Below are 15,633 nucleotides of genomic sequence, written 5' to 3'. Positions count from 1 at the left end.
TGCAAATTGACCATCCATCCCTCCAACACACAAGATGACTGCCCCCATGTGGTCAAAGATGGCCGCTCCATGTGGACACAAGATGGCCTGCAGGAGAGGGCAGTTAGGGGCAACCAGGCCTGCAAGGGAGGGCAGTTTGGGGGGGGACCAGGTTGGCAGGGGGCAGTTGGAGACGACCAGGCCTGCAGTGGAGGGCAGTTGGGGGCGACCAGGCTGGCAGAGGAGGGCAGTTGGGGGTGATCGGGCCAGCAGGGGAGGGCAGCAGGGGGCGATCGGGCCGGCAGGGGTGGGAAGTTGGGGATGATCGGGCTGGCAGAGGAGTAGTTAGGCATCGATCAGGCTGACTGGGGAGTGGTTAGGGGGTGATCAGGCTGGCAGGCAGAAGCAGTTAGGGACAATCAGGCAGGCAGGCAGGCGAGCAGTTGGGAGCCAGCAGTCCTGGATTGTGAGAGGGATGTCCGATTGCCCTGTGGGATCAGGCCTAAACGGGCAGTCGGACATCCCTCGAGGGGTCCCAGATTGGAGAGGGTGCAGGCTGGGCTGAGGGACACACCCCCTCAGTGCACAAATTTTGTGCACCAGGCCTCTAGTATTATAATAACTACATATGGTGTCAGATGGATACTAGACTTATTAGGGTGATCACTTTGTAAGTTATATAAATCTCAAATCACTATGTTGTACACCTGAAACTAAGATAATATTGTATGTCAACTATAATTTAAAAATAAATCTTTAAAAAGAAAAAAAAAAAAAAAAAGCATGGGCTCTGGAGCCAAAAATCTAGTGTTCAACTCCTGGTGCCATCACTTAGTAGCTGGATGATCTTAAACAAATTACTAAACTTCCTTGTGCCTTTACTCGTCTATAAAATGGGATAACTTCTGGGGTTGTTGTGAGGAATAAATTAAGAACACGTAAAGGACTTACTGCACGGCACACAGCAAGTGGTCGTTAAATAGCACCCAGCTAGTGACACATGTTACTATAACAAACACACGTTCAAAGCACTGTGCATGGCAGTCCAGAGAAGGAAGCATCAGCTCTGCTCAGAGGGACCCAACGTCCTCTCTGGGGAGTTTATCAGAATGGCAAGGGATGAAGAAGGGAATTTCGGGTGTGTGCAAAATTAGAAAGGTTTAAAACACCGTGGATATTTGGGAAATCTTCAAAAAGCTTTCAGTTATGAATGCAAAGAAGAGCTTACAAGGGGAAGCAGCAGATGTGGCTGGAAGAGGTAGGCAGGGGCTCTGTAACCCTGGGCCAGACCCTGTGCTAAGTGCTTTGTCCAAGTTCATTTCATCATCACCATCAAAATGCTTGGAACCCCTCCAACCTCACATAGTCATCTCCCCTACACTTGGTCTCCTCCACCCGCAAGGATGCTTTGCTTTTAGGTGGCATATATTCTCCTCCTTAGGTCTGGATACTACCTGATCCCTCCACCTGGACTGCTCTCCCCTCAGATATCCATCTGCCCAACTCCCTCACCTCCTCAGTGAGACCCACCTCACTGACCGCCAGTTTAACCCAGCAACATGCTCTCCGTATCTCCCCATCTTGGTCTTACTCCCCCACACAAAGTACTATCTTCTAATGTATCATGTAATTTACATATTTATTGTGTTTATTGTGCTATCCCTATTAGAAGGTCCTTGAGTTTATTATACATAAAAAATAAAATTTAATGTTTCATTTCGATTGGAAGTAAAAAAAAGGAAGAAAGCAGGAAACTACACTTATAGCAAAATAAACTTACAGCCTTGTTATGAGATTGTCCTCAGGAGACAGGTCACAGGACTAACTCTAATAGATCCCTTTGGATGGGGTCCAAGATGGATCACATTTCCACCGAATTCACAGAAAAGCAGTAAGGATATCATGAGCCTCCAAGACAAAAACAACTTATAGAAACAGAATTAAATTCACCCCACCGGGCTGCACACTGGTATATCTCAAGTGCCAGTTCATATATAGCAGTTATCAAGATTTAATCCACACCTATCTGAGTGAAGAGTTTACTCCCAACCTATACACTACACTGTCTTTTATTATCAACAAGACATAAAACATTGAGAAAAGCTTGTTGTCACCAATAAGGTAGTTAAATTATATTACTGTTTACCTTTGATTTCAGATTTTCTCTATACAGTAGCCTGCTCTAAGACTGTCCTCTAGGAATTGCTGAGAGATCCCTAAAACTTAATGCTAACAAAATACTTTTGAAACTCTGGTACCAAAGAGCTTGATTTGGACGCTGACAGACAAACTTCCAGACTGGCTCTGCCACACACGAGCTATGACCTGGGCAAGTTACCCCAGCTCTCTGTGCCCGTTTCCTCTCCTCAAACATGGGAATAATAATACCAACCTCACAAGCTTGTTGCACCTAATTTAATTACAGGCTGATGCCTGGAGACCACTTACACTGTCTGGGTTACAGAAAACATCCAACAAATGGCAGAAAGTGTTATTATGGTGATATCATTATGCTATTAACTTCAGAGAGTACCTGCCAGGCACCAAATAATAAGAGCTTCTTGGAAGAAGAGAACGTGTTCCAAGGCCACTGTGAGGGCAAATAATAGCTGGAGCAGGAGGAGAGTGTCAAGAGATGAAGCGAAGGGAGACGAGAGCCAGGAGCTGCTGGCTTTTTATTCTAAGTGCAAAAAGCTAGCGAGATGTTCGCAGCAGGAGGGTGAGCATGGGGAAATGGGTGCGAAAGGCAGTGGGGGCCAGGTGGGAGGCTGCTGCCTGAGTCCAAGGCAGCAATCCCAAATAAAGTACTAGCAACACTGACTTGGACAGGAGGAGAGCAATTTGAGATGTTATTTTGGAGGCAGAATCCACTGAAGTTACTGACAGGCATGAAGGACAGGAGAGAAAAGAATCAAGGAAACTCTCAGCATTTGGCTTGGGGAACTAGATGTAAAAGACTGCGGGAGAACGGAAACTGGAGAGACTGCTGTGAGCTTCACTGCTGCACTGCATTAGCATCTAATGTTACGCTGGGTAGAGAGTCTATAATTCTTAAACCCAAACACAAAGTATTGAAATGCTGTAAAATGTAACTTATCCAAAGAACAAATCATTTGGAGATTCAAATTACAGAAGCGAGTGTATTGTGATTTTTGTAAAATTCTATTTAAGGCAATGAGGAAGAAAATTTAATGTTTGGTCTATTTGTGTTCTATAAACACTGTTTTAAGAAAACATAAATAACCTACTTCATTCTCTACATGGTTATTAGAATAATTCTCTACAACAAAAAGCTGATTGTATTATGTATTCATCAGTTCCCTACTGCCTACACAGCATAAAGTCCAAACTTCTATATGTACCACAGAAGGCCCTACATAATGCTCTCCAACCTCATCACAGGCCCCTTCCCATGCTCCCCCCTCTGCCCTAAAGTTCTCTTAATCTGGCCTGTCTTGAAAGCTCCCATTCAATTCAACTCTGATCCAGTGCCGCTGCCCCTGTGGAAGCTTCTCTGGCCCCCTCGGAAGAAGTGACCACTCCCACTTTTGTTTCTCTAAGACGCCCTTATCCTAACCATGTAACAGCACCTCTGACACTGAATGGCACAGGTTTACATGTTTGTGATCCCACCATGCTGTGACATTCTTAAGAGCAAAGACTGCATCCTATGTATTTTAATAACATTGCCCAGGTAACACAGCTGATACCCTAGGGCCTTCATAAATATTGAAATGAACAACTTTCAGTTAAAGAGTGAAATGGTATGTAAGGTAACTTCGTATTTTAAAAGCATGAAAGAACTGGAAAACAGGAAATAGCGGCTGGAAATTATTTTATGGTTTCTAGCATTCAGCAGGTCTGAGTCTCCTTTCACTTGTATAAAAACAAGCAGATACAATGCACAAAGGTGTATGTGCCTCTAGGTGCATGCAGGGGGACAGAAAAATATCTATCCTGATTTTAAGAATATTGCTAATTTAGAGATGATCCTTACATAATCACTTTCAAAGCAAATAATTTGGTTTTTTTTTCTATATAATTTTATGTTCTTCAAATATTGCATAAGCATGGATTAACCTGCAATGTGTGAGGCTGTGGGGAATAGAAACATGTATAAAATACAGTCCTCTTCATTAATTTACAAATTTCTCTATGTTGTAACATACACAGTTAATTTTAAATTCTTGAAGAGAAGAAGAAAACATTCTGAGGCTGACCTGCCTTCCTCTAAGAGATGTGATTTAAAAGATTTAAATAGGAGGCAATTATTCTCATGAGTTAATCCTCAAAATAAACTTCTGTTTACATATGGTTATTTAAACACTTTTTATAAAAGAAGAAGCATAACAATGATTAATTTGCAACAGTTTTATCAAATCTTCTATATATAAAAGGCTAATATGCTAAGTGTCCATCCGACCAGTAGCTATGACACACACTGACCACCAGGGGGCAGATGCTCAACACAGGAGCTGCTGAGCTGCAGTGACTTGGCAGCGGCGGTTCTCAGGGGACGCACCCCAGAACCAGAGAGGAGGGAGCTCAATTCCTCATGGGGCTGCACGATTCCACCTTCAGCCATGGGTGCTGGGGCACTGTTGTTGCTGGGGCACTGTTGGCCTCGAATCTGGTTTACTGTACACTTGCGTTTGCGGTCCACACCCTGTATGACAGCAACTTTGCAGAGTGCCCTCTCACACTCCGGGACCTCTTGGGGGATGTCAGAGAGCCGGTTTTGGCCCAATCCCTGCAGGCCAGACCGAGGGACCCCACCTGCCGGAGGGACCCCACTCACTCCGTAGACACCCTTTGAGCCACAGTGCCATCCCAGGTGCAGCCGGCCAGGGACCACGGGAGGTTGGTTCCAGGGCGTGTCTGGCCCATCTCGCCCAGTCCCGCCCCGCCAGCCAACTTCTAATTAATTTCCTTCCAATGCGCACAAATCCATGCACCGGGTCACTACTATAATCATAAGTGTGGTTCACAGAAAAACATATGCAGCTCGAAAAATCTCAAAATCATGAGCATACTAAGTGATAAAACAAGGACTCATTCTTTAAAATCATAGTATTTATTACATTCACTATTAATGTTCAATTTGAATAACAAATTGAAGTTAGCAACAGGTATAAGAAAGTTATTAGAGTTATATTTATAAATCTATTAAAATTAAATATTAGATTTATTAATTCTATTTTTTCACAATCTCTAGGGTAAGGGAAAAACTCTCCCCTCCCTCAAAAAAGGGCTTAGGAACATATACATTTAACTGCCATTCAGTCATACAATATGGTGGTCTGACTCATGAAAAATCAGTTAAGCCATATAGACTTCAATGAACTCTGATAATCCAGTTTCCAAATATTAAAACGAAAAGTTAAGTGAAGATGGCTTTGAAAAAATATTTCAGTAACATAAGCTTTAAGTTGAAAGATCACGTACGCAGCTGGCTTTCTGAGACTGTTTTTAGTCCAATGTCTTACAGCCGTGGAATTGCTCATCTCACACCCCTTGCTCAGAACACACAAAAGTAATTTCTCTTCTGAATTAAACACACCCGGGTGCTCTAGAATTCCACCTAAGCTTTCAGAAACACTTCAGTGTCACAAGTTGAAGTCACTTAGATGGAACACTACTTTCCCGTCCTGAGGAGAATGCAACTCTACAAACAGCCATTCAGCGAGGCTTCTGTAAAGCTAAGACGCTTTGAAAAACCAGTTACTGCCTGATTTATCTGATAAATGTGCATTTCATATGTTGGCTTTTTTGGGCCATCAAATAGGTATGGTGAGAAGCTCAATAGGATGAAGTAGAAATGCCAGTGATGACTCATCTTTTACAGATGTCTTCAAAAATTCCAGAAGAACCCCTCGTTTGTCCTAGCATTGCCCCAACATGACCCCTTAACTTCTCTTGCAGAGATTAGGAATGGAATCTGTTGTGATGGGAGATGTGAGTTGCTATGGACTGAATGTTTGTGTTCACCCGTAATTAAAATCCTAGCCCTACCCGGGTGGCTCAATTGGTTGGAGTGTTAGCCTGTACACCAAAAGGTGGCGGGTTCAATTCCCGGTCCGGCACATACCTAGGTTTCAGGTTCGATCCATGGTCTGTCTCTTTCCCTCCTCCCTCCCTTCCTTCCTCTCTTCCTCTCTCATTCAAATCAATGAACGTATCCTCAGGTGAGATTAAAAAAGCAATCCTGAAGCCTAGTTTGATGACTTGAGGAGGTAGGGCCTTTGGGAGGTGATTAGGTCATGGGCAGGAGCCCTCATGAATAGAATTACTGTCTCATAAGAGACCCAGAGAGTTCTCCCGCCCCTCCATCACCTGACAGCACAGCTAGAAGATGGCTATCCATGAATCAGAAAGCAAGTCCTCACCAGACACCAAGTCTGGTGCCTTGATCTTGGACTTCACAGTCTCCCAAACTATGAGAAATAAATATTGTTGTCTAAGCCACCCAGTGTATGGTATTTTTGTTAGAGCAGTCTGCACTGACTAAGACATGGACCAAAGGAGTTTTTACCACTCTATATTTTATATATAACTATTTCTCTCCTACCTCTTTTAACTATGGTCCACACCATCTTCCCAAACAGAGAATTTTTCTTTGCCATATACATTTCCTAATTTATTTTGTCATGTAAGCTCCAGTAAAGCTGTCTTGCTTTCTTGGCATCTGTACAAAGCTATAACATCATGAGTCTACTTCCTGTTCTTCAATGGTAAGCCTCTTTAGTTTTTGTTGTTTTTTTTTAAATTAAATTTTTATTGTTCAGATTACATTTGTTCCTCTTCCCCCCCCCATAACTCCCCTCCTCCCAGTTCCCGCCCCACCCTCCGCCCTCACTCCCCGCCCACTGTCCTCATCCATAGGTGCACGATTTTTGTCCAGTCTCTTCCCGAATCTCCCATTCTCCTTTCCCCCTCAAGAATAGTCAGTCCATTCCCTTTCTATGTCCCTGATTCATTATAATCACCAGTTCATTCTGTACATCAGATTATTTATTCACTTGATTCTTAGATTCACTTGTTGATAGATGCATGTTTGTTGTTCACAATTTGTATCTTTACCTTTTTCTTCTTCCTCTTCTTAAAGGATACCTTTCAGCATTTCATATAATACTGGTTTGGCGGTGATGAACTCCTTTAGCTTTTCCTTATCTGTGAAGCTCTTTATCTGACCTTCAATTCTGAATGATAGCTTTGCTGGATAAAGTAATCTTGGTTGTAGGTTCTTCGTATTCAGCACTTTGAATATTTCTTGCCATTCCCTTCTGGCCTGCAAAGTTTCTGTTGAGAAATCAGCTGACAGTCGTATGGGTATTCCCTTGTAGGTAACTGAGCCTCTTTCTCTTGCTGCTTTTAGGATTCTCTCTTTGTCTTTTGCTCTTAAGCCTCTTTAGTTTTACAGACTACAGTGAATGGGTATGTCACTGTGTTGTGATATATGGGACAATGGATATGAAAGAATACATGGTGTGACACGGTATTATCATCAACATTTGTCCCCATAATAAGCATTATTTATTTATTATAGATATTCCAATGTTTCTTCCCAACAAGTCAATATAATGATAGAAAGTATAAAAGAATTAGACCTGACCCTAAAAAGAGCCCCAGGTTGGGTTCCACATCTGGCTCCACCACTTACTAACTTTGTGATTTCAAACAAATAAAAACATCTATAAACCTAAATTTCACCATCTGAAAGGTGAGGATAAACATCACCTGCCCTGTATTCCTCAGAGTTGCTAGTATAAAGCAAAATATGTGTAAATATCTTTCACAAACTCCCAAAAGCCATATAAATATGAAGTACCATAAGTAAGGGACTCTTTTAGCAGGTCGTACTTTTGGGGAAAGGTGTAAATGGGATTGATACAAGTTAAAAAAAAAGAGAGAGAACATTCCTGAACAATGGCCCAATGTTTACATTTAGAGAAACTGTCAAACAAAGACCATGCACAACCACATAAAGTATACAGTCCCGAAATGTGTCAAGTTTTCTAAATATTAAACACAAGAACAGAAATCAATCATGAAATTGTATATAATATAATAATGGATCAGAGTTTGCAACTGCTCCATGTTATTATTTTACTTCTGAGAATATCATCTTGTTTACCAGTGAGAATTAGAAAGTAATAACGCCACTTGAAAGCCACTGGCACTTGGAAATTCAATTAGCCCCAAACTAATATATCTATTCCCCAACTAGCCTGCAAGCTCCATGGGAACAGGGCCTGCCCGCCTTCGTCATCACTGCAGCCCCAGCACTTGTCACAGTTCCCAGCTCAGAGGACAGCACTTAATAATTCTTCACTGACAAATTAATGAATGATATGAAGAATGACATTCAAATAAAGCAGTTAAAATGCCTTTTGGGTAATCTTGAACTGTACATGATCTTAAGAGCCTGGGCAGGAACTTGACAGCATTCTGAGAATTGGACTCGGACCAGCTTATTCTGTGGCCATCTCTTTCTCACTTGTAAATGTTCCTGCAGAAAATATAACCATTTAGCTGTTGACAATTCTGCTTTTTTTTTCTTCTCCAAATGGAAGGCCATACTGCTTTTATTCACTACCATTTCATCATTATAAAGAGAGGTCATCTATCTCATCAGCATTAATATTGTACTCAGGTGGTATGTAAGGCGGATATAACTATGCAATGTGGAAATCAACTAGTATGGGTAAAAAATTTCCTATCTTTCCATAATTTCTCCAACAGTTGAACTTAAATAATTTTGCTTGAAAGATGGTCAAACACAAACCACACAGATCCACATGTAATCTTGTCTTCACACAAGTTTGCTATTAAATGTACTGTGTCTCCCTATTATTATAACACTAGAGGCCCAGTGCACAAAATTCGTGCACTGGGGGGGGGGGGGGGGGGAGGGTGTCCCTCAGCCCAGCCTGCACCCTCTCCAATCTCAGACATCCCTCTCGCAATCCGGGACTGCTTGCTCCTAACCCAGGGGTGGGCAAACTTTTTGACTCGAGGGCCACAATGGGTTCTTAAACTGGACCGGAGGGCCGGAACAAAAGCATGGATGGAGTGTTTGTGTGAACTAATATAAATTCAAAGTAAACATCATTACATAAAAGGGTACGGTCTTTTTTTTTTTTTTTAGTTTTATTCATTTCAAACGGGCCGGATCCGGCCCGCAGGCCGTAGTTTGCCCATGGCTGTCCTAACTGCTCACCTACCTGCCTGCCTGATCACCCCCTAACCACTCCCTGCCAGCCTGATCGATGCCTAACTGCTCCCCTGCCGGCTCAATCGCCCCCACTGCCCTCCCCTGCCAGCCCGATCACCCCCAACCGCCCTCCCCTGTCGGCCTGAACGCCCCCAACTGCCCTCCCCTGCTGGCCCGATCACCCCCAACGGCCCTCCCCTGCCGGCCCAGTCGCCCCTAACTGCCCTCCCCTACAGGCCTGGTCCCCCCCAACTGCCCTCCCCTGTCGGCCTGGTTACCTCTAACTGCCCTCCCCTACAGGCCCGGTTGCCCCCAACTGCCCTTCCCTCCCGGCCCGGTGGCCCCCAACTACCCTCCCCTGTCGGCCATCTTGTGGTGGCCATCTTGTAACCACATGGGGGCATTCATCGTGTGTGAGGGTGTGACAGTCAATTTGCATATTACCTCTTTATTATATAGGACTATAGGCCCAGTGCATGAAATTCATGCATTGGGGGGGAGGGTCCTCAGCCTGGCCTGCACCCTCTCGAAATCTGGGACCCCTCGGACATCCCTCTCAAAATCCAGGATTGCTGGCCCCTAACTGCTCGCCTACTTGCCTGATTGCCCCTAACCACTCTGCCTGCCTCCCTGATCTCCCCTAACTGCTCGCTACGGTCTGCGCCGGGGTGAGGGGCAGTGGTTGTTCTGGTCTCTGGTCATTCTGGTCATTCCGCCGTTTCGATCGCTGGGCTTTTATTCGATAGGACTAGAGGCTCGATGCATGGATTCATGCACCGGTGGGGTACCTCGGCCTGGCCTGCACCCTCTCGCAATCCAGGACCCCTTGAGGAATGTCAGACTGCCGGTTTCAGCCCGATCCCCGCAGGCCAGGCTGAGGGACCCCACCAGTGCAAGAATCCATGCACCAGGCCTCTAGTATGCATATAAGATCTCTGATTAATCTCTTCCCATCCTCCTCCCTCCCCCCTCTCCCCTCCCTCCTCCCCTCTGAGATTCATCAGTCTGTTCCATGTTTCCATGCCTGTGCATTGAGTGTCTGCCCCCTGGTGGTCATTGCGCAACATAGCTACAAGTTGAATGGTTGAACGGTTGAACAGTTTAATGGTCGGATGGTTGATTAGGCTTGTATATATATATAGATTGCTTTTTTATTAGCTTTTCTATATATTTTTGTGTGATTATAAAATAAAAACTATTTCTCTCCACAAATATACCTGAATGTATAGGAGTGACTATTGCCTCTCATCTTGTGGCTTTGCAAGGTAGGCCATTTGATCTCATTCTGATTCAGTCTCTCAACCTCTTTTATCAGCCACCTGTTAAATTGCTTCAAACCTGGCTTTTCTTTCACCCTCCAAAATTTCCCATTAATTCCTCTTGATTCCAGGCCCTTTCGCTTTATGACTGGTATCCTTCTTTCCCCTTCTGAATTTTGTCCCACCATGAATTTCTTAAAATAAAATTTGAGCCCAGCCAGGTGTAGCTCAGTGGCTGAGCTTCAACCCAGGAGTCAAGAGGTCACAGGTTCGATTCAGTCAGAGCACATGCCCAGGTTGTGGGCTCGATCCCCAGTGGGGGAAGGGGAATGCAGGAGGCAGCTGATCAATGATTCTCTCTCATTATTAATGTTTCTGTCTCTCTCTCTTCCTCTCCCTCCTCTCTGAAATCAATAAAATTATATTTTTTAAAAAATCAAATCTGAGCTCTTCATTGAAATGAATACATATATTACATTAAGCTTTATTAAATACATCAGTTGTTCTAAAATCTGGCTAGTCATCTGAACCACGTGGAAACTTTATAGACATTAACAGCCTCAGTTCAACTGGAAGGTTTTGATTCAACACGTCTAGTGTATGGCATAGGAACTGTACATATTAAAATCTCTTTCAGTGATTGTAATTGTCACTGAAATAATAAACACTTAATAAACACTTTCATAAATAACATTAAGTATAATAATTTTTTTAAAAAATGAACAAGCATAATAATTTGTATTAAGTGCTTTAAAAAATAATTCAGCACTTTGGAGTATTATTTTTTATTCACCTTTAATTGGTACTAATTGGTTAACCATTTGGTCTTATCTGTCTTTGAGCATTTAAAAAAATTTGATAAGAATTTTCCTAAAACATATCTTTAGGGAGGTACTCTATCACTACAAACTTAAAATGTTCCTCTCTGTGTGTGGAGCCCCACGAATCTGCCACTCCTATGCTCTCTCCACGCCCACTGGCTCTTCTCCGGGGTTGAGGATGGTAATTTGGGTCTAATAGCTGTGCATGCTCACTCATGCTCTTCCCTTTTTCTTCTTGAGAGCTAGGTGCCCATAAGAAATCAGGCTATTCTCAACTATCATTTACAGAAAAAAACACACAGATTTAATTTGCAGAGACTGGAATAAGACTTCTGAATGAGGGAATGAAGACATTGGATTTGAACTGAACATGACCGTGTACCAGGAAAAGTGGGGAGGAGGTTAGGTAAAGAACAGTAGTCCTCGCTGCTTCTTCCCCTTCCTTAATATGTCTCCAGCCCAGACCACCACCCAAAGTCTGTGCTGGCACCGGCCTAACCCAGCCGAGACAGCAAATGCTGGCAGAGGAATCACAGTGGGAGCAATGACAGGGTGTTTCAGACGGGAGCCAGAAGACAATGTAGTAAAAGAGGGATACCGCAGCTTATAGAAGAATGGAGATGGGGTGTTTCTGGAACCAGTTTTAATAATAATGCAATAAAGCGATTCCGGTGCTTTGTCATTTACAACATCACAAAACATGTCCCCTTTTATAAACTGCTATTTGAAGAAGTTTTGTGCATCTGAATAATCAGAGGATATACGTGGCAAGGCACTTTTAAAAGATAATCCAGGACTTGACCAGCTTGAATCTCCCCCATTCTGAGGACCTCTAAGGAGTTCCACAACTCCATGAAAGATAGTCCAAAAACTACACGGCAAGATGGTTACATGGATTTAATATAATGATGTTTAATATTCACATAACAATTTTGGCATTTCATATTCTAGAAGTTTATGAAATCATTTTATTAGTTTTTATTCACTCACAACCACTATTGTTTTGGTTTTTAAAAAATTTTAGAAGTAATTGCTTACTTTTATATGTAATACACACACACACACACACACTTTTACGTGTTACACACACAGTGTTCAGGCTGTGTATGTTGAGAAAACATGTAGTCTGGTCATCCGTCCTGCACCGGCAGCTCTGCCCTCTAATACTGTGCAAACCAGTGCTTGTTAAGCCAAGTGAAAAATAATACTCTGAAAATGGGTCTATGGTTCTGCAGCTTTTCATCCTGCATATTTCACCACAACTCCTAGGACCTCTCCGCTGCCAAAAAAGGAAAAATTCAACCTGTCAAACAGTGCCCACCTAGCTGCAGCAGCATGCACACCTTGAGAAGTGAGAAATGATCAGGTTCACTCCTCAAGAAATCAAGGGATATGCATAAGGAAACAATGAAGGAGCTACAGCTTCCCCAGGCCTAGTGAATTATTCCGACACCACTGAATGTATTCTAAACAACTTCATCATTCTGCTTGAAATACTATAAACTCTAAAATTTGGAACACACATTTAAATATAAATTAACGCATTCTAAAGCAAAATCATGGAGCTTACCCAACATATTCGAATTGCCCTCTATATCAATAAACCATCTAATGATTGCTAAAGTGCTTTGTATCTTATACTGGTTTGTAATTCTCTTGAGAAAAGCTATAGAAACTGTAGTCTGTGAACTTTTAATGTGTTAATTCCCAAGGTTAACCTTTCTCCCCATTTTTCACCTCACCTGAGGATATACTTTTTATTTATTTGAAGGAGAGAGAAAGAGAGAGACACATCAATGTGAGAGAGAAATATCCATCAATTGCCTTTAGTACGTGCCAAACCGGGGATCAAACCCACAACCTGGGTATGTGCCCTGACCAGGAATTGAACCCACCACCTTTCATTGTATAGGACGAAGCTCCAACCAACTGAGCCACACTGGCCAGGGCTCTCTCCATTTTTAACAGGTTCCTTCTTTAGAAGTTTCTAAATGTATTTTTCTAATAGGTAAATTAAAGAGATAAAAACATACAATTTTATAACATATTATACTCTTATTTAAAAGAGAAGATACAAAATGTGCATGCTGTATACACATCAGATATACTTTCGCCTTATTCCCCTCCATAAAATACAATGAACTACAGCATATTACCACAGGGTGGTAGTAGTGCTATGCCTAATGCTCAGATTTTTCTTTCAGAGCCTGGACCATAGATGGGCCTTTCACCAGCGTTAGATGAATCCTGGCCGATCCTCGTGAGTGGCACATAGTAACTGTGTTGCAAAGGGACAAAAAATATATTCATCTAACTGTGAATTTACTTCTTTCCTTTATTAAACACCCTCACTCACTTCTAAGAATAATTTATTTGCCCACACAGCCATAATGACACAATTATTTTGACGTAAGGGCATTTATGTGGCCTAAAATAAGCCACTAAACATTATCTTCATTTTCTTAAAGTAGAAACTGATGTGCAAAATACACGTCACGCCAGCTGAGTCTCACGTTACTCCCGCTGCTCCCAATCCCAGACTGCAGTTCTTGGCTGAGGGAGGAGTTGGGCATGTGGGGTATGGCCAAGGATGTGAGGGGATGGGTGAAGCTCAGGCTCTGGCAGACTAACCACAGTCACGTATTTATCACATATACAGGGTACCCCCCAAAATGCATACACACTTGAATAGCTGGCAGCTCAATTTTGAAAACATAATGTATTTTAATAAATATGGACTTTATAATTATTCCAAGCGTGTGTATACATTTTGGGGAGACACCCTATAGTTATCTCATTACGGCTCTTAACCATTCTTTGCAAAATACCTGCCTATATTCTGAAATTTAAACGGTATCCTCCATAATCTGCCTCTCAAATTCTCTGGTTCTTCCCAAGAGTGATTATCTGGGTCCCAACTGCATAGGAAACGCTTAGTTAGATTTCTACCAATTCTTAGGCAGGTAAGTAAGTAGACACTAATATTTATATTTAATATCACACACTGTACTCTAATGATGGTTTTGATAGGCAGGACTGGTACCCCTGAAAGGATAACCCACTTCTAATAGATTTTTTAAAAAACATTTAATTGCTTGCAGAAATGAGTAAAATGAAATGTGACTATCCTCTGTGATTAGAACAGGGCAGAGAAAAGGTCAGAGAGGATGGCTGTGCAAGTTACTTAGTAAAACAGCAGTGAATACATGCATACCTTGTACCAACGGTTCCACACTCTGGTCATGACAGAACGTTCCTTTATCTGGGTCCTCCCCGTCATCTATTTATTCCTCCTGAGATCTCCCCTGCCCTACTCTCTCCCCTACCAGAATCACTGAACTCCTCCCTCCCTTTTGCTACTTCTGAACAGAATTCATACTTCCTCTTTGCACTGCACTACAGTCCTCTGTTTATGGTGCTGAGCCCTGGGTACAACCCGTGCCTCCATGGCTGACTAAATGTTAAAGGCCTTGGGCAAATTACTTAACCTTCCTGTGCCTGAGTTTCCTCTCCTGTACGTGGATAATAATGATAACTAACTAACTCGCAGGGGTGTTGTGAGGACTAAATGAGTCAATGCATAGAAAGCACTGACAGCAGTTCCCAACCTAACACTCAGCAGATATTGGCCTTTCTTAGCTCCTCTTGTTCCTGCCCTCCGTTAGGCAGTAAACATCTCACAGGCAGGACCGTGTTGACTTCATCTGTGTATTCCTACCACGAAGCACCATGCCCATCATCTCAGTGGTACCTATCATGTGTTTGTTAAACTAAATTGAACTTTTCCCTCTGTCTTCCATCTCCAATTGTTCCCTCTCCACCCATGCTTTCCCCTTGGCATATCTGATCTTAAAAAGTAAAAACTTTTTTCACCTCTCGATTATATCCCAGGTCACAATTCATGCCTTCTTTTCTGTGACTATAAAAGTCCTTTAAAAGATATTCTTGTTGCCCCTTTCCTTTTGTTTAGTCTGACTGCCCCACTTTCACTCTTCCTTCAAGAAAACTGCTCCTTGGCTATTTCCAATTATATCCTCCCTGCCAAATCTCCCAGGTGAAGTCATCCTTCACACTTTTCCAATTAATCCTCTAAATATATACATAACTCCAGAAATCTATATTTATTCTCAATTTTCACTCAAGCCTCATTTACAACTGCTTATTTGACGTCTCCACACTCATCTGAAACCCAAAATGTACACTTCATTTCATGTATATATGTCTTAGTATAACAGAAAACAAACAAACAAATGCACATTGATTGGGTTCAGGAAACCTAGAATCAGATTCCAAAACTTCCATTAAATAACAACCCAACACTGAGTAAAAGCCACTTACCCTATCTGGAATCCAAAATGAA

The 15,633-nt window shown here is 42.5% G+C and overlaps 1 protein-coding gene across 4 annotated transcripts in view; it reads right to left on the bottom strand.

Annotated features, from left to right (window-relative positions):
• The window catches only part of DGKH (diacylglycerol kinase eta), a 293,480-nt gene that overhangs the window by 203,365 nt on the left and 74,482 nt on the right, over positions 1-15,633 (bottom strand). The window lies entirely within an intron of this gene.

The sequence above is a fragment of the Myotis yumanensis genome, unplaced genomic scaffold (assembly GCF_028538775.1).
Source record: "Myotis yumanensis isolate MYYU_CA2020_CCGP unplaced genomic scaffold, mMyoYum1.0.hap1 SCAF_3, whole genome shotgun sequence".
In the NCBI taxonomy this organism is placed as follows: domain Eukaryota; kingdom Metazoa; phylum Chordata; class Mammalia; order Chiroptera; family Vespertilionidae; genus Myotis; species Myotis yumanensis.
Note: the sequence above shows the minus strand (reverse complement) of the source record. Positions and strands in the feature narration are given on the sequence as shown.